The 20,659-nt window shown below is 39.2% G+C and overlaps 1 long non-coding RNA gene across 2 annotated transcripts in view; it reads left to right on the plus strand.

Annotated features, from left to right (window-relative positions):
- The window catches only part of LOC103349584 (uncharacterized), a 42,540-nt gene that overhangs the window by 14,254 nt on the left and 7,627 nt on the right, over window positions 1-20,659 (plus strand). For both annotated transcript variants that reach the window (XR_011381973.1, XR_011381972.1), the window contains 2 exons: window positions 145-289; window positions 2,131-2,268. This is a non-coding gene — a long non-coding RNA (uncharacterized lncRNA). The remainder of the gene's footprint in view (window positions 1-144; window positions 290-2,130; window positions 2,269-20,659) is intronic.

Consider the following 20,659-nt stretch of genomic DNA (forward strand, 5'->3'; position numbering starts at 1 on the left):
TACCTTTTATTTAGAAGAAACCCAAATATATTTTGAAGATTAATGTATTTTAGTTCCCTTCATTGTAAGTTATGTAAAATGTCTGTTTTGACTTTAAAAATTTTATTTAGTAAAGAGGTATTTTATTATTTTAATTTCTTCCAGAGAGAAAATGCTTGGGAATTGGTCAGTCCCAAGAAATGAATACCCTCTTTCGTTTCTGGTCCTTTTTTCTCAGAGATCACTTCAATAAAAAAATGTATGAGGAATTTAGACAACTTGCTTGGGAAGATGCAAAAGAAAATTACAGGTGAATATTTTATTACACTTCTGCACTTGGCAGGAATACTGAAATAGCCTGCTTTGGACTGTAAAAGTAGTACAACACAACTGGCACAAGGGCTATATTCGTTCTGCATGGCTGCATACCAAATTACTACCAAGACTCGTGTTAAAACAACTAACATTTATTCGTTCATACCTTCTTTTAAAAAAATGATTGATTTATTTGAAAATCAGAATTCCAGAGAGAGAGAGAGAAAGAGAAATCTTCCAGCCACTAAGAGCTTCATCTGGGTGTCCCACGTGGGTGGCAGGGGCCCAAGCATGTGGGCCAGTCTCCACTGCTTTCTCAGGCACACCAGCAGGGAGCTGCATCAGAAGTGGAGCAGCTGGGACAGGAACAGGTACCCATATGGGATGCTGGTGTCACAGGCTACAGCTTCACGAACTACCACACTACAGTGCCACTGCACTACTAGTTCATACCTTCTAGGTATCAAGATTCCAGCAACCACTTAGCTAGGTGTTTTTTATTCAAGATTGCTTTGAGGTTGTAGTCCGGATATTTGGCAGGAGGGGCAGACGCAACGGGTTAAACCTCTGCTTGGAACACCAGCATTCCATATAGCAGTGCCTGGGATGGAGTCCCACCTCTGCTCCTGAACCACCTTCCTGCTGATGAGCCCGGGAGGGAACAGATGATGGCTAAAGTACTTGGGTTCCTGCCATCCACGTGGGAGATTCAGATGAAGTTCTTGTCTTCCGGTTTTAGCCTGGCCCAGCTCTGGCTTTTGTGGGCTTTTGGGGATTGAACCAACAGTTGAAAGATTGCCCTGTCTGTCTCTGTCTCTGACTATCTCTCTGTCTGCCACACTGCCTTTTAAATAAATAAATCTTTATAAAATATTTCTATATCAGTTCATATGCAAACTTATTGTATTTTTTTAAAGATTTATTTTATTTATTTGAAAGACAGAATTATAGAGAGAGGTAGAGACAGAGAGAGAGGTCCTCCATCCACTGGTTCACTCCCCAGTTGGCTACAATGGCCGGAGCTGCGCCGATCCGAAGCTAGGCGCCAGGAGCCTCCTCCAGGCCTCCCACATGGATGCAGTGGCCCAAGGACTAGCACCATCCTCCGCTGCTATCCCAGGCCACAGCAGAGAGCTGGATTGGAAGAGGAGCAGCCGGGACTTGAACCAGCAACCATATGGGATGCTGGCGCCTCAGGCCAGGGCTTTAACCTGCTGCGCCACAGTGCCAGCCCCATCGGCCATATTGTATTGTATCAAGTAAAATCTAGTTGAATTCTAAAATGTGTGTGTGTGTACACATTTATATATATTTATATATATATATATATTTTTTTTTGACAGGCAGAGTGGACAGTGAGAGAGACAGAGAGAAATGTCTTCCTTCCACTGGTTCACTCCCTGATGGGACTTGGTCTTTTTTTAAAAAAAAAGATTTATTTATTTATTTGTTTGTTTGAAAGTTGAGAGTTACATAATGCTTTCCAAATTCCTAACAGGGATCACTTTTTCAGTTACAATTTAAACAACTAAGAATAATTGTGTGTTAATTACAGAGTTCAACCAATGGTACTAGAACAAAAAACAATACTAAAATGAATAAAATATTACATTGTACATCAACCATCAGGACAAGAGCTGATCGAGTTACAGAGAGGGTGATGCACAGGCAGAGAGAGAGAGAGAGAGAGAGAGGGAGAGACAAAGATCTTCCATCCACTGGTTCACTTCCCAGATGGCTGGGCTGGGTCAAAGCTAGGAGCCAGGAAATTCAACTGTGTCTCCCACATGGGAGAAAGGATCCAAGGACTTGAGCCAGATTCCACTGCTTTCCCAGACACATTAACAGGGAGCTGGATCAGATGTGGAACAACCAAGACTTGAACCAGTGCCCACACAGGATGCCGGTGCTGCAGGCGGTGGCTTTTCTCATTACAGCGCAGCACCAACCCCATGGACCCAAAATGAAAATTAGGTAAGATCACATTTGATAATTTACAAAAATTGTGTGAAGTCAAAATTTTAAAGACTGTTTTAAATATGCTTTGCGCTGAGTTGAAAAAATCCAATCAGCAAAATAAGAAGCTTGAAATTTCAGTATTGTTTTTATTAGTGTAATTACCACAAAAAGCAACATGATCAAATGAACACTTGAAACAAATTGTAAATGAGTTAGTATTGTACTTTTATTCTCAATTCCACAGCAAATGTGATTACTAAAGCAAAGGAATCATTTGACAGAGGCTTTTGTTACGAACATGGATACTAAACAAAGGTTTGTATAACTATGACAGTTTTAAATGGATTTTTTTCACATGAAATTAATTTCAGCTTTTATGGTTCCAATATACATGGATAAAATAGTCACAGTGACTGAAAATGAGTACCAAGTGGCACAGCAACTTTCAAAAGAGATTTTTATAATAGTTAAAACCAGTGAACAATAAATAGTAAAAAAATTATACTTACATAATCCCTCCTGGATAATATGAAGCCACAAACTTATTTTTATAAATTAAATTTGAAAAGCAACATGGCAATTATGTTATAAGCCTGTATTTAAGGTTAACTTCTTAGTAGGAAGACAATTGTATTAAACATTATTATGCTGGATTTATTTGTCAGAAATGTTTCTGGCATCAGCTTAACTTCAGTATCTAATTAGGCAACATATGTCTGAGAATCAGTTTTCCTTTGCAAGAGACTCCTGTTTTGATAGAAGCCGTAGGCCTCTGAAATCCAGAGTTGGCACTTCTTTGTTACATGCCTGCTTAAGCCAAGAAGGCTGTGCAAGCTACTAAAGCATAGTTAGGAGTGTAGCAATGAGAATGATACCTGGGGACTTGAAAAGGTTTATGGTAAATATGTACCATGAAAAAAAACTATGCACCAATTTCAAACTTCTTGCACCCAAACAGATTTATCTTTTCATTTCATTTTTCACAAACTTTTTGTAGTTTATCATATAAAATATTGATATGAAGCTTATAAAAAAATGTGCTGACAGTGTGGGTAGCAATAGTGCCTGTCTTGCCTTCGGCTTATTTCCTGTGTTCTCTTTTGGCCAATTAATCTCAAATTCTTCATTTTACAGATGAAGAAAATAAAAACGTGAAGGCTTAGAGAAGGAAGATATTTTCTCCGAGGCTCACAGGCAGTTAACCAGAGGACTCTGATGCCCTGTGTTCTAGTGTGGTGTCTTTTCTGCTATACCATGGTATAATTGCCCAAGGTGCATGATTAGAATAAACACTGGAAAAGTGCATAGAAGTTAAATCACTAGCAGTTAAGTCTCCTAACAGTGGAAACGTTGTTGAAACAAAGGAAATTAATGTGACTTGTATAAAGTAATACTGTGAGGAACTGAAGAAAAATAAAGACTTCTTGAGCATCACACACTGTAGTAAATGTAACCAATAAATAAGTCTTCATGAGCACATGCATTAGTGTGGGAATAAACTCAACTGCATTCCTCATTCAAATAATTTGATTTTGAATAGCAGGCTTTCACATTGCTAAAAAGTTATTTTTCTAAAAAAGATCCATTCATTTATGAGAGAGAGAGAGAGAATGAGAATCTTCCATCCACTCATTCATTCCCCAGATGGCTGCAACAGCCGGGCTGGGCCATACTGAAGCCAGGAGCCAAGAGCTTCATCTGATTCTCCTTCATAGCTGCATGGGCTAAAGCACTTGGGCCATCTTCTGCTGCTTTCTCAGGTGTATTAACAGAGAGCTGGATCAGAGGTGGAGCTGCTGGAACATGAATTTGTACCTGTATGGAATGCCAACATTGCAGGCAGCAGTTTAACCTGCTGTACTACAATGCTGGCCTCTCTTATTCTTATAAAGACAATAGTGATGTTGTATAGGATGCCATTCTAATGGCCTCATCCTAACCTGTTTCTCTTTTTAAAGAACTTACCTCCAGTTATGGTCACTTTTTGAAATACTAGGGGTTAGGATTTAACATAGGAATTCTAGAGGGCACAATCCAGCCAATAACACAGGCGTTTGGGTCTCCTACCTTATGGAGCATAATCGGCCCATTTGAACTCTGAAATAAAAAAGCATTTACTCTAAGGCCACACATTCCAGAGATGGGCTGCTCCTGAGCCATGGCAGTGAACGACTAGAAACTAAGGGAAACCCATTTCTTTACGACTTAAGGACTCCTCTTGACTGCAGATAGAACTGCACCACATTCTGACCTTCCTAAGTTCCTCTCTTCCTTCTTTCACAGAGGCAAGTCGAGTACCAGTGTCTGAGACCTCACTCAGTCTTATCCAGCACAGATATTTCCCTGAATACATCTCTTAAGTGTATAATATCTTCTAGGCACCAGCTTCTCAGAGGTCCTGAACTTATTCAATGTGTCAGATAACACACAGCCCATGGAATATATTCTGCATTGGACAGGAGAGTGGGCAGGCTTGATAGCGGGAAAAGGAGAAGGCTTCTGGATTCTCTCAATGGAGGCTGCTGGTGTGGTGAAGCTGGAAGTGAGCTAACTAGAAGGGCTCGGTCCTGAGACAGAATGAAAGGCAAAAACTCAGAGGACTGTCAGTTACTACACAAGTCCTGAGTATTCTGGGACGATTGCTTCAGAGGCTGTGGTCTGGCATCCTGAGTTCGTAGCTAGAGAGATTGTGGTCAGAGTACTATTGTTGTATATGGTCAGGTCAATTGTCCACTTTTCTATTCAAATATCAAGTTGTATATTAAAGTATTATTCCCCCTTTTGGAAGTTATCTTGCTGTGAGAAGCTGACCAACTCAGAGTAGGCTAGTTATCTAGATCTTTACTGTTCAGGAATTGTCCATCAGTCTTCTGAGTCAACTTACTGTGAGGTCTTCTTGGACCATTTGTTGTGATATTGTGGTAAACAACTACAGAGGGTAGCTGTGCAGAAAAGTTTTAAGAGTTATCGGTAAAAAGCAATAGATAAGCAATATGACCACTGTGACAGAAATACCACTGAGTAACATTCCCTGCAGGATGCTTTGGAACCTGTAGACTTAAATTTCCCAACTCAGGTCAGGAGAACAAATTCCATAGACTATGAGGATCAACTTTAGAGTTGAATAGCTTATTCCTTAAGGTGATGTAGAGTCATTGTCCCTTGCCTATTCCATTGAACCAAGCACGTCAAACAGTATTAGCCATGAAACAAATAGCACTGGTGATTAATTGACAAGAAATTTATAGCAATGTGATTATCCATGACGTTTGCTAACAGGTTGAGGCTGATCTGTATTCCATCTAGGGCAAAAATTTTATCATTAATAGCCAGTTGATAAGTTTCTTGTGGTCTTTTTTTCTCACCAATAGAGTGTTTGCATAAATAATTAATCAATTATTATCCCAAGTAGAGTGTGAAGGAAGTAGTCTGGTAGAGGCACACAGAAATTCACAGAAAAATAAGATATTCATCATATGAGGGTAGACCAAAGCCCTATACCAACAGGCTATCTGTGTGAATCTCTATTAGTATTTTCCAAATGCCAGTAATTTGCTCATTGTCCTATGGGGGCTGTTGAATTCAAATTTAGAATTACCTGGGGTCAAAGGAATAGAGTGTAATAATTGGCTCTTTTTCTGGTTCTTGGCTGATTTGTTTAAGGTCATTTTTCCAAGGAGGTACAAATGGAAACACCATCAACTCTGATCCTTATAGCCCTGTTAGATGAGACCAGCATTGTCCAGAGGCAATTTTGTCTTAAGGGAGGGCCTGGTTATGGGTGATTCAACAGGTAATCTGTAAATTTGTAGGCAGTGGCTACTGTAAGTGATAATCTAAAAATGGTGTTAGAATGTGTATGCCTGACTTCACAATTTTAATGGGGGGGGGGGGTGAAGAAAGGGAAATCAAGGCTTTTATCATTGGAAACAGCTGACAATAGAAGTATGATTATAAACAAACAAACAAGGAAAACCCAGGATTTTTAGAGGGGTCTTTGTTTGTGTTTGGTAGAAGCTATTCACTACCTGAATCCATTAATTTGTTCTGAAGGCCTTAGGTAAGTTATTTCTTAGGATAAACTGCTTCCAGGGCACCTTTGAGAATTCTTGGTTTGGAGTCCCCTAATGGAATCACCTTAAAATTGTGTAGAATTCTGATGATTTCTTAGCTGTGAGCTATGAACCTAAAGACTGAGTTCTTGGATTTTCACTGTTATACTTTGTTAACAGTATCAGTAACAGCACTCTGGCCTCAGAATCAGCCCTTAAGGCATTCGTATCTGGCTGAAAAGCCCATGAGAGTATTTCAGGCATGGAAAGCCAAGACACTCTGTCAAAAAAAAAAAAAATGACCTAAATGAAAGATCTCCACATGTGAGATCCCAGTGGAAAGAACAGGTCATCAAAGAAGGAGGTACCTTTATCTGAAGGGAGGAGAGAACTTCCACTTTGACTATGACCTTGTCTAAATATGATCAGAGACAGTTCGGGACATCAGCGGCAGACTCAACACACCAGCGCTGGAACGCGAGGTGAGCCGAACCTCAATAACCCGAGACACCGGCAGGCAAGCGGAGAGAGGAGGCTAGAGGGAACGACCCCCGGGGCGGGGGGGACTTCACCAAGCTAACTGGAAGAGAGAGAGGGGGAAAAAAAAAAAAGGTGACTGGTATGGACACGGGTTTCTCTCTCTCCGCTCACCTCTCAAGGGCGAGCAAGACAAAGAGCAGGCGCCATCTTGGACATACGTCATAAGCAGAGCGACCTCAGGTCTGCACCAGCCCTGAGCCTAGCAGAAAAACCTGACTCTGGGCGGGGCGAATTAACAGGAGATTAGGACTTAGTAAATTTATGGTGCTACTGAACTGAGACTGTGAAAAAAGAGACGGTGGGGGAGAGAACTCACGGAATTCACGTGAGCACTCTCCAGAGACGCTACAATTCCGTAACTTTGGCAACCCAGTGGGAGACTGAAGGAGAATTTGAGCCCACTCTAAGGGCCGAACAGATTCCCTGTGTGGTCCTTGGGAAAGAGCTTCTGATCTCTGGCTCCTGTGGGTATATCATTTGCCTGCTAACTACCTCCAACTTTGTTCAGCTGTGCAGAATAACTTCCCTGTTGAATCAAAAAAAAAAAAAAAGAGAGAGAGAGAGAGAGAGAGAGAGAGAGGTTTACCACGCCTAACCTGGGAGTGTCACCTTTGGCACACCAAACAGAGCTCTCAGGCCACACCCATCTCAAGCCCTAAGGCTCCATCAAAAACAGATAGTCCACTTAATCTAGAGTCATAGTATAACAAGAAAAAGCACCACAGTGAAGAAACCAAATATCTCCAATATGACAAATAACAAACGCAAAAACCAAGGTAATAAAAACAAGGAAGTCACCATGAAGCCCTCAAATGAAAAAGACACCCCAATTCAAGATTATGAGGATGATGACATAGAAGAAATGCAAGAAGCAGATCTCAAAAAATTGATAAGAACATTAAGAAGTTCTCAAAAACAAATTCTTGAACTACAGAAATCCTTAATGGACAAGATAGAAAATCTCTCTCGTGAAAATGAAATATTAAGGAGGAATCAAAATGAAACGAAACAACTAGTACAACAGGAAACTGGGATAGTGACTGAAGTGAAGAATTCAATAGATCAAATGAAAAACACAATAGAGAGCCTTACAAACAGAATGGGAGAAGCAGAAGAGAGAATATCGGACTTAGAAGACAGAGAACAGGAAAGGATACAGTCAGACCAAAGAAAAGAAGAGGAAATTAGGAATCTAAAACATATTGTCGGGAATCTTCAGGATACTATTAAAAAAACCAACATTCGGGTTCTAGGAGTTCCTGAAGGCATGGAGAGGGAGAAAGGATTAGAAGGCCTTTTTAGTGAGATATTAGCAGAAAATTTCCCAGGTTTGGAGAAGGACAGAGAAATCCTAGTACAGGAAGCTCACAGAACCCCTAATAAACACGACCAAAAGAGACCCTCACCACGGCACGTTGTAATTAAACTCTCCACAGTGAAACATAAAGAAAAGATCCTAAAATGTGCAAGAGAGAAACGTCAGATTACTCTCAGAGGATCTCCAATCAGACTCACAGCTGACTTCTCATCAGAAACTCTACAAGCTAGGAGGGAATGGCAAGATATAGCCCAGGTACTAAGAGAGAACAACTGCCAGCCCAGAATATTATATCCTGCAAAGCTATCATTTGTGAATGAAGGTGAAATAAAGACTTTTCATAACAAACAGAAATGGAAAGAATTTGTTGCCACTCGTCCAGCCCTGCAAAAGATGCTTAAAGATGTGTTACACACAGAAACAAAGAAACACGGTCATCAATATGAAAGAAGGTAAAGGAAGGAAACCAAGGAAGGAAAGCTCACAGCAAAAGATCACAGGGAATTCAAAGCATATATTAGAACTTATCTTTGGCAAATGGCAGGGCAAAGTTACCACTTATCATTAGTCACATTGAACGTGAATGGCCTGAACTGTCCAGTTAAAAGACACCGTTTGGCTGATTGGGTTAAAAAACAAAACCCATCTATTTGCTGCTTACAAGAAACACATCTTTCCAACAAAGATCCATACAGACTGAAAGTGAAAGGCTGGAAAAAGATATACCATGCCAACAGAAATGAAAAAAGAGCAGGCGTAGCCATCTTAATATCAGACACCATAAACTTTACCACAAAAACCGTTAAGAGAGACAAAGAGGGACACTACATAATGATTAAGGGATCAATTCAACAGGAAGATATAACAATTATCAATGTATATGCACCTAACTACAGGGCACCGGTTTATCTAAAAGATTTGTTATCGGACTTAAAGGGAGACTTAGACCCCAATACAATAGTACTGGGGGACTTCAATACTCCACTCTCAGAAATAGACAGATCAATAGGACAGAAGATCAACAAGGATACAGTAGATTTAAACGACACTATAGCCCAAATGGATCTAACAGATATATACAGAACTTTCAATCCTACAGCTAAAGATTATACATATATATACATATATATTAAGATAATCGAAAATGAATCTTGATGTGAATGGAAGGGGAGAGGGAGTGGGAAAGGGGAGGGTTGTGGGTGGGAGGGACGGTATGGGGGGGAAGCCATGGTAATCCATTATTCGTACTTTGGAAACGTATATTCATTAAATAAAAGTTAAAAAAAAAAAAAGATTATACATTCTTCTCAGCAGTACATGGAACCTTCTCTAGGATTGACCACATACTAGGCCATAAAGCAAGTCTCAGCAAATTCAAAAGAATTAGAATCATACCATGCAGCTTCTCAGACCATAAAGGAATGAAGTTGGAAATGAACAACTCAGGAATCCCTAGAGCATACGCAAACACATGGAGATTGAACAACATGCTCCTGAATGAACAATGGGTCATAGAAGAAATCAAAAGAGAAATCAAAAACTTTCTGGAAGTAAATGAGGATAACAGCACAACATACCAAAACTTATGGGACGCAGCAAAAGCAGTGTTAAGAGGAAAGTTTATATCAATAGGTGCCTACATCAAGAAATTGGAAAGGCACCAAATACATGAGCTTTCTATTCACCTCAAGGATCTAGAAAACCTACAGCAAACCAGACCCAAATCTAGTAGGAGAAGAGAAATAATTAAAATCAGAGAAGAAATCAACAGGATTGAATCAAGAAAAACATTACAAAAAATCAGCCAAACGAGGAGCTGGTTTTTTGAAAAAATAAACAAAATTGACACCCCATTGGCCCAACTAACTAAAAAAAGAAGAGAAAAGACCCAAATCAATAAAATCAGAGATGAAAAAGGAAATGTAACAATAGACACCACAGAAATAAAAAGAATCATCAGAAATTACTACAAGAACTTGTATGCCAGCAAACAGGGAAACCTATCAGAAATGGATAGATTCCTGGACACATGCAAGCTACCTAAATTGAACCAGGAAGACATCGAAAACCTAAACAGACCCATAACTGAGACAGAAATTGAAACAGTAATAAAGGCCCTCCCAACAAAGAAAAGCCCAGGACCAGATGGATTCACTGCTGAATTCTACCAGACATTTAAAGAAGAACTAACTCCAATTCTTCTCAAACTATTCAGAACAATTGAAGAAGAGGGAATCCTCCCAAATTCTTTCTATGAAGCCAGCATCACCTTAATTCCTAAGCCGGGAAAAGATGCAGCACTGAAAGAGAATTACAGACCAATATCCCTGATGAACATAGATGCAAAAATCCTCAATAAAATTCTCGCCAGTAGAATGCAACAACACATCAGAAAGATCATCCACCCAGACCAAGTGGGATTTATCCCTGGTATGCAGGGATGGTTTAATGTGCGCAAGACAATCAATGTGATACACCACATTAACAGACTGCAGAAGAAAAACCATATGATTATCTCAATAGATGCCGAGAAAGCATTTGATAAAATACAACACCCGTTCATGATGAAAACTCTAAGCAAACTGGGTTTGGAAGGAACATTCCTCAATACAATCAAAGCAATCTATGAAAAACCCACAGCCAACATCCTATTGAATGGGGAAAAGTTGGAAGCATTTCCACTGAGATCTGGGACCAGACAGGGATGTCCACTCTCACCACTGCTATTCAATATAGTTCTGGAGGTTCTAGCCAGAGCTATTAGGCAAGAAAAAGAAATTAAAGGGATACAAATTGGGAAGGAAGAACTCAAACTATCCCTCTTTGCAGATGACATGATTCTTTATTTAGGGGACCCAAAGAACTCTACCAAGAGACTATTGGAACTCATAGAAGAGTTTGGCAAAGTAGCAGGGTATAAAATCAATGCACAAAAATCAACAGCCTTTGTATACACAGACAATGCCATGGCTGAGGAAGAAATTCTAAGATCAATCCCATTCACAATAGCTACAAAAACAATCAAATACCTTGGAATAAACTTAACCAAGGACGTTAAAGATCTCTACGATGAAAATTACAAAACCTTAAAGAAAGAAATAGAAGAGGATACCAAGAAATGGAAAAATCTTCCATGCTCATGGATTGGAAGAATCAATATCATCAAAATGTCCATTCTCCCAAAAGCAATTTATAGATTCAATGCAATACCGATCAAGATACCAAAGACCTTCTTCTCAGATCTGGAAAAATTGGTGCTGAAATTTATATGGAGGCACAAGAGACCTCGAATAGCTAAAGCAATCTTGTACAACAAAAACAAAGCCAGAGGCATCACAATACCAGATTTCAGGACATACTACAGGGCAGTTGTAATCAAAACAGCATGGTACTGGTACAGAAACAGAAGGATAGACCAATGGAACAGAATTGAAATACCAGAAATCAACCCAAACATCTACAGCCAACTTATATTTGATCAAGGATCTAAAACTAATTCCTTGAGCAAGGACAGTCTATTCAATAAATGGTGCTGGGAAAATTGGATTTCCACGTGCAGAATCATGAAGCAAGACCCCTACCTTACACCTTACACAAAAATCCACTCAACATGGATTAAAGACCTAAATCTACGACCTGACACCATCAAGTTACTAGAGAACATTGGAGAAACCCTTCAAGATATTGGCACAGGCAAAGAGTTTCTGGAAAAGACCCGGGAGGCACAGGCAGTCAAAGCCAAAATTAACTATTGGGATTGCATCAAATTGAGAAGTTTCTGTACTGCAAAAGAAACAGTCAGGAGAGTGAAGAGACAACCGTCAGAATGGGAAAAAATATTTGCAAACTATGCAACAGATAAAGGGTTAATAACCAGAATCTACAAAGAGATCAAGAAACTCCACAAAAACAAAACCAACAACCCAATTAAGAGATGGGCCAAGGACCTCAATAGACATTTTTCAAAAGAGGAAATCCAAATGGCCAACAGGCACATGAAAAAATGTTCAAGGTCATTAGCAATCAGAGAAATGCAAATCAAAACCACAATGAGGTTCCACCTCACCCCGGTTAGAATGGCTCACATTCAGAAATCTACCAACAACAGATGCTGGCGAGGATGTGGGGAAAAAGGGACACTAACCCACTGTTGGTGGGAATGCAAACTGGTCAAGCCACTATGGAAATCAGTCTGGAGATTCCTCAGAAACCTGAAGATAACCCTACCATTCGACCCAGCCATCCCACTCCTTGGAATTTACCCAAAGGAATTTAAATTGGCAAACAAAAAAGCGGTCTGCAGCCTAATGTTTATTGCAGCACAATTCACAATAGCTAAGACCGGGAACCAACCTAAATGCCCATCAACGGTAGACTGGATAAAGAAATTATGGGATATGTACTCTTTAGAATACTATACTGCAGTAAGAAACAACGAAATCCAGTCATTTGCAACAAAATGGAGGAATCTGGAACACATCATGCTGAGTGAAATAAGCCAGTCCCAAAGGGACAAATACCATATGTTCTCCCTGATTGGTGACAACTGACTGAACACCAAAAAGGAAACTTGTTGAAGTGAAAGGGACACTATGGGAAACGGTGACTTGATCAGCATAGCCCTGACTGTTAATGAACAACTTAATACATTATCCCTCTTAGTAGTTTTTTTGTCTGTTCTACTTAATATGACTGATTTAATTCTGTAATTAATACACAGTTATTCTTAAGTGTTGAAATTTAACTGAAATGTGATCCCTGTTAAACATAAGAGTAGGAATAAGAGAGGGAAGAGATATATAATTTGGGACATGCTCAAGCTGACTTGCCCCAAATGGTAGAGTTAGAAACATACCAGGGGACTCCAATTTAATCCCATCAAGGTGGCATGTACCAATGCCATCTCACTAGTCCAAGTGATCAATTTCAGTTCGCAATTGATCATAATGAAAGGACTAAGAGTCAAAGGGAGCACATAAGCAAGTCTAGTACCTGCTAACACTAACCGATAGAATAAATAAAGGGGAGAGTGATCCAACATGGGAAGTGAGATACTCAGCAGACTCATAGAATGGCAGATGCCCTAAATAGCACTCTGGCCTCAGAATCAGCCCTAAAGGCACTCGGATCTGGCTGAAAAGCCCATGAGAGTATTTCAGGCATGGAAAGCCAAGACACTCTGGCAAAAGATCTCTGTGAGTGAGATCTCAGTGGAAAGAACAGGTCTTCAAAGAAGGAGGTACCTTTCTCTGAAGGGAGGAGAGAACCTCCACTTTGACTATGACCTTGTCTAAACAAGATAAGAGTCGGAGAACTCAAGGGGCTTCCATAGCCTTGGAAACTCATGACTGGAGCATAGGGAGATTACTGATGCCATAGACAGGAGTGTCAATTGGTAAAGTCAACAACAGGAGTCACTGTGCACTTACTCCTCATGTAGGATCTCTGTCCTTAATGTGCTGTGCATTGAGATTTAATGCTATAACGAGTACTCAAATAATATATTGCACTTTGTGTTTCTATGGGGGTGCAAACTGTTGAAATCTTTACTTAATGCATACTAAACTGATCCTCTGTAAAAAAAAAAAAAAAAAAAAAAAAAAGAAACTATCAACTCCCAACTTGACTCTCACTGGGATTAAACATGACAATAGGTCTGATCTGATTTCATCATCATTAAAAAAATCATCTATTATTTTTCACTTTATGTTTCTCTGTGGGAGCAAACTGTTGAAATCCTTACTTAATGTATACTAAGCTGATCTTCTGTATATTAAGATAATCGAAAATGAATCTTGATGTGAATGGAAGGGGAGAGGGAGTGGGAAAGGGGAGGGTTGTGGGTGGGAGGGACGGTATGGGGGGGAAGCCATAGTAATCCATTATTCGTACTTTGGAAACGTATATTCATTAAATAAAAGTTAAAAAAAAAATAAATAAATATGATCAGAATCGGTGAACTCAAAAGGCTTCCATAGCCTTGGCAACTCATGACAAGAGACTAGGGTGATTAAAAAAAAAAAAAAAACACAGTATTAGTAAGGAACATTAACTAAAACATATTCTAATACCATGGAATGGAAGCTGGATCAAATCCATCAGAAGGTGTTTAAAGGTCTTACCAACAAGATTTGAAAGCAGTTTTTCCTCTGACATTTCTGTCATGTGTGAACTTTCCAAATTGAAGATTATGAAGAGACTATATGGGAAGATTTTATAGGAAAATGACCTAAACTTGTTGGTGTTAAGTCTGGATATTCTACATAAGTTCTTTGCAGCACTTTTCCATGGCTGAAGGCAACAGGAAACACTGTAGTATTGGAAGGGAAAACTCCACAGGTGTGTGTCTCCCAGCTACCAATTCATAAGGGAATAACTGATGTGGCTTCAAGCAAGTAGACCACATGATCACTAAGAAGAGTCTGGGTATCTTTGGACAAGAGAGCTAAGAGTTTCTGAAGCCATTTCTGATTCTAATTTTTGGTCTTTTCAGCCTTTCCAGAAGATTTCAGATAGGAAAAGTAGTGTAGTTTTGAGTAGGTGATGACAGTTAATAGAGTTCTTTTATAACTATTCCTGTAACGGTGTGCCTGGGTCGCTTGACATAAAAGTAGGTGTGCCCCAGGTTGGAGGCAGAATCAAGCAGCTTTTCAGCAACTGTAATTGCTGTAGCTCTTCTGAAAGAAAATGCTTCCACACATCCTGAAAATAGATTTGTGATAACTAGAGTATATATAAATTCCGTGGAGAATAGAACCTGGATAAAAATCCATCTGAAAGAGTTGAAGGAACCTAGAAGTATTGCTTTCTAGCCATGTGTTAATTTTAAAGTTATGTTGATACATGTCAAATGCCATGAAAATAACATGCTTTAAAGTTCCTTCCACAAGATGACCTAAGGTAATGACTGAGTTATACCATGATGAGTAATTCAATGGAGAAAGTTATATGATATGCATTTGAAATCATCTGGTGCCACCATGAGGCTATCGTGGGAGTGCCAGAGATTACCTGAGTGAAGGACACAATCAGATAATTTCAACAATTCCTTTCCAAAATCAGAGCCTATACAATGGTATTTTATACTGGCTTATATGATTCACCTAGAGATTTTTTCTTCTGGGAGGTTAGATAAGATCATAGCATTGGTAAGACTATTTGTACAGCAAGATGATTTGCTTGAGAATTGCTTTTAGCCTTAATATTACCTCTTTTCCCATGAACCTAAACTTCTGTAATATCTTTCCAGGAATTAAGAGTGTATTGGAACATTCCTTAGCAACAGTCCCTGGGGCTGGTGCTGTGGCACAGCCGGTAAAGCCATAGCCTGCAGTGCCGGCATCCCATATGGGCTCAGGTTCAAGTCTCAGCTGCTCCACTTCTGATCCAGTTCCTTGCCAATTTGCCTGGGAAAGCAGTGAAAGATTGTCTAAGTCCTTGGGCCCCTGCAGCCACATGGGAGACCTGGAAGAAGCTCCAGGCTCCTGGCTTAGGATCAGCTCAGCTCCAGCAGTTGCAATTATTTGGGGAGTGAACCAGTGAATGGAGGATCTCTCTCTTTCCCCTCTCCTTTCCCTTCCCCTCGCCTCTGCCTCTTCGTAACTTTGCCTTTCAAATTAATTGATTAATTAAAAAAATAGCCCACTTGCAGAGTGGGATTGGAGGTTCCAGAAAATGAGAGACCTCACTGTTTCAAAGTATCCAAGAATAATGTTGTACTCCAAAAACAAGTGATTCTCTGGATGTTGGCTAGTTAAAAATCTCTTGCAAGTGTAATAATGCAATAACTTTTTTCATTTAGGCTGATTCATCTCAGGTATAGGGTCTCATTCTAAAAAGGAGCTTAAATTAGTGAGAGTGCATCATATTTGATAATCTCCACTTTGGTTTTTGAAATGTGACTCATCAACAAATCATATTAGCTTATGATTCTCATATGAGGTTTCTAGTACATCTGAGTGAACTACTGCAGAGTTCTGATAGGTAGTGGCCATTGTCTTAGTTAGGACAGGTGATAATACCTGGGTTTAAGGTAAGACATGTGAGTTGGGTTTTTTATGTTTCTCATGAGCCATAAAAGGGAAAACCAACTTGAGCAAATCATTCGTGCATAAATAGAGCAAAGGGTTTTTATAGTTAAGGAAGACAGGAGGGAGGGAAGGAAGCCAAGGGAAGGAAGGTTATGAAGAGTCTTCTTGTGGTGGTGGAAGGCTTGTTCATATTTTAGTTCCTAGAAGAATCTCTTACTTAAGATTCAGTCAATTTATGAAGAGTTACTGCACTATCTGAAAAATTGGCATCTGTTACCAGCAATATCCAGTTTAACCTAGAAATCGTTTCAGTAGCTGTTTTGTAAGAGGTTTAGGATGAGTTTAGCACTCTTTATTTTGTCTGAATAAAGTACTTTTTTCTCATTGCTTATAATTCACTGTGCCTTGGTAAAATTACAATTTATCTTTTGAACTTTTATGTTCTTTTCTGTGAACACAGAAAGAAAGTAAATTGCCTCCTTTTTTATTTTTACGGATTTCCTTTTTTCTTGCAAAATAACGAATCATCTACAGATTATACCAGAACTAAACTAACAGGAAATTTAGATCTTTAAATATTGACTTAGAACTTGGAAAAAATATAAGTGGACTTTAGCAAACTTTTACAGCTTAATCGCCCAAGCATGTTATTGTTCCCCCTAGGCAAAGGCAAGAAGTTATTTTTTTTTTAAAGATTTCTTTATTCATTTGAAAGTCAGAGTTACACAGAGAGAGGAGAGGCAGAGAAAGAGAGAGAGGTCGTCCATCTGCTGGTTCACTCCCCAATTGACCACAATGGCTGGAGCTGCGCCAATCCAAAGCCAGAAGCCAGGAGCTTCCTCCGGTCTCACATGTGGGTGCAGGGACCCAAGAACCTGGGCCATCTTCCACTGCCTTCCCAGGCCATAGCAGAGAAATGGATTGGAAGTGGAGCGTCCAGGTCTTGAACTGGTGCCCATGTGGGATGCTGGTGCTGCAGGCCAGGGCGTTAACTCGCTGTGCCACAGTGCCGGCCCCAGGAAGTTCTTAAGTGTCCTAGTCTAATGACACACTGAGGATGGAAGCGCAGACAACCCTGCTAGTGAAGTGTGTAGCTTGATAAGGAATGGGTGACTTTGTAATATTTGGGTCACATTCTCGTGGGAACCAGGAACAGTTTTGTTGATTGGCTAGACATCTCAACAAACACCACTTGGTGTCGGTGATGACTTTTTTTTTTTTTTCTTAGAGACTAGGAATGTTGCAAGGGCTAATTCATAGTATGGGAAAGCCTTTGGATTCAAGCTTTTTAACCACAGGCTCGAATTTTTCCATTGCTTCTGGCTTCAAATGATATTGGAAAACACTGAGTAACAAATTGGTAAATGGCAATTTAATAACTTCTGCTTCAATTATTTTGCTATGTCAGTAAAACTTATAGCTCAAAGAATGTTAGATATGATATCAAAATCTCTATGTGAGGTATGCATCAGATTTAATGGAGAAGGCAAATGTATATAAAACTATACTCCAAAACTTAGTCTTGAATAGGGAAGTTCTCTTGAAACTTCAGCAATAGCTATAGCTTTTGATATGCATTTGACATCACCATTTCATTTTCAAACATCTCTTTCTCTATCAAATTTACAAGGATGACATCAGAGAGTATGCAAGAATGTATTTCTGTCAAAGGCCTAAGCACCAAAGTTAAGGGCTAGAATATAACAGATGGGTTATTTGAAATACTTTTCATCTGTGTGGTTTGCCAACTGTGAGGAAGAGGGAGGGTATACGGTGTAGGAAACATAGTATAAAGCCCATATCCATCAGAAATTGATGATATTTGATTGTGTATATTTATAGTTAATTCACCTTGATTATGTAACAATAAGGCAAGACCCTTGATTTTTTTTTTCCTTCCTCAGAACACCTCTATTGATTTGAGTGGAGGAATTTTCTTTCTCTTGATTTTCCTCTTGTAAGATGAAGTAACTAGTGTCCCTCGGTTAGAGGGGACAAGCCTGATTGTCAATTGATGATCTATTGGGAAGTAGCCCATTTTAGTCTTGAACTTTCATCACCATAATTTGATCTGGGGTCTTTTCTTAAGGTTGTTGTAAAGTCACTTCAGTGTGTTCTGAGATTGTAATGACAGTGCATGTATGAATCAGCATTTCTCCTGGAAGAGGAAAGGATTTAGATGACCCATGGCAGCTGGCAATGGTTAGTCAAAAGCAATGCATTTGTACTGTGTGACTTTGGCCCCAAACTAGATTGTTATTAGTCTGCAAATTCAGACCTGATAATCTGTGTTTCCTGAAAGGAGGAAAACTAGAGAGGATTATTTCTCTAGCTCAAAACCACATTCTCAGAAAAGATATATGATATGATTTCATTTTTAAAAATTTGTTTATACTTATTTTATGCCCTAGTACGATGTCTCTTCTAGAGAATCTTCCATGGTCTAATAAAAAAGAATGTGTATTCTGCAGCTGTGGGAGGGAATATTTTGTAAATATCTATTAGTCCTTTTGGTCTATAGTGAAGTTTAGCTCTGTTCCTTCTTTATTGATTTTTATCTGATTGACCTGGACATTGATGAAAGTGGGGAGTTGAACTCCCCCAGGATTACTGTGTTGTAGTTTCTATCTTGCTTTAGATTCACTAACATTTGTTTTATAAAATCAGGTGCCCTGGCATTGGGAATATATGCATTTACTATAGAGATATCTTCTTGGTAAATTGATCCCTAAATTATTATATAATAACCTTATTTGTCTTGTAACAGTTTTTGTCTTAAAGTCTGTTTTCTGATAACAGTATAACTACTCTTGCTAGTTTTTTTAATTTCCACTTGCATGGAACATCTTTTTCCATCCTTTCACTATGTGAAACCAGCACATGGAAGTGTTACCCGTATTTATCACAGCTCAATTCACAATAGAAAAATACAGAGCCAACCTAGATGCCAATCCACTGAGGATTGGAAAAAGAACATGTGGTATATGTACACTGTGAAATATTACTCACCCATAAAAAAGAATGAAATCCTGACATTTGTAACAAAATGGACAGAACTGGATATCATTATTCAAGGAAATAAGCCAGTTTCAGTATGGTAAATATCACATTTTCTCTTATTTGTGGTGGTTAGTATGGAGTATAAAAGTTGTGTGGATGTCAAATCATTTGTTATGTAGTTATAAATAGTTTCACTGAATTATATGATGTAAATGACAATGTACCTTTATTTCTCCATGTTCTAATTATTATCATGAATACCTCACTTTGATATGAATATATCTGTTTTCAAGAGAAATAAAATGAAAAAAGTTCCTGACTCTAACAAGAAAAAAAATTGAAGAGAAAAGAGAACTTCATCAGTTTCATTGGTGACCTGCAAGAGCAGTGTCTGGGCGGCTGTTGACCTGCTGAGAAATGCACATTTAGCCCTCTCTGAAGTCAGCCCAAACCATAGGTTGAGAGGGACAGTAACAGTGTGCTATGCTGTGGTTCCCATTCATATGAAGAAGCAATGATAAGCAGTGCAAAATAAAAGCATCAGGACAATAAAAACAGGATGAAAGATAGAGACTTGATTCCACTGAGCATGACAAGAAATTGGAAACTAGGGGCTTCTTGCTTTTTACTTGTTAATCATATTTGATGAAGTACTAAGCCTTTTTACTGTAATATAATTTTAAAAAAATGTTATCTCAAAGACAAAGAAAAGAAGGAAAGAGGGAGGGCAGGAGGGAGAATGGTAGAGGGAGGGAAGAAAGGAATATCATTATGTTCTTAAAATTGTATCTACAAATCACATTGAATCTTTTAAAAACATTAAAATTTAAAATTTTTTAAAAATTAGAAACCAGTGATGACACCTAGGTACTAAACTGCATAGCCAAGTAACCCAATGAGGGGACTGTCTTCAGACCTCTGCTGAGTTACCACATTGGCACAGACTTGAGAAACCATGCCAGCAGAGCACAAGACCCTACCATGGGTACTGCAACTGCTTAAAGGCTGGAGTCTGCAACAATGGCAGTGTAGATAATTTCCCAGTGGGGCTTTTAGGAAAACTGTGGGAATAAATGAAATCTACCCAAATGAGAAAAAAAACAAAAGCTACTTATTCAGTTTGCTAAAGAAACGAAGTCAGCCCTATTGCTGGTGCTTGGCAGAAATTCAAAGGCAAGCAGAGAATTGGGAAGGTTTAATAGTGCAAAATAAGGAAAACTAAAGGTATGCTGTGACAATGGGGTGTTGACATGGGGAAGCAGGAGGGAATCCAGCTAGAAGTGGGACGTCTCATGTTGGCTTTGGGAGCATATTTGGCTTTCCCTAGTTGGTCCTAATGCATGTCTTACTATCTTTCAACAAAATACAAGAAAGCTGAGAGTCATTGAGTAAGTTGTGATCTTCCTGGAGCCATGGGTGTAGAGGTTTTTGTTTGGCTTCCTGGGCTGGCTGCACATGGGAGCCAG

This window comes from Oryctolagus cuniculus, chromosome 14 (assembly GCF_964237555.1).
Source record: "Oryctolagus cuniculus chromosome 14, mOryCun1.1, whole genome shotgun sequence".
NCBI lineage: Eukaryota > Metazoa > Chordata > Mammalia > Lagomorpha > Leporidae > Oryctolagus > Oryctolagus cuniculus.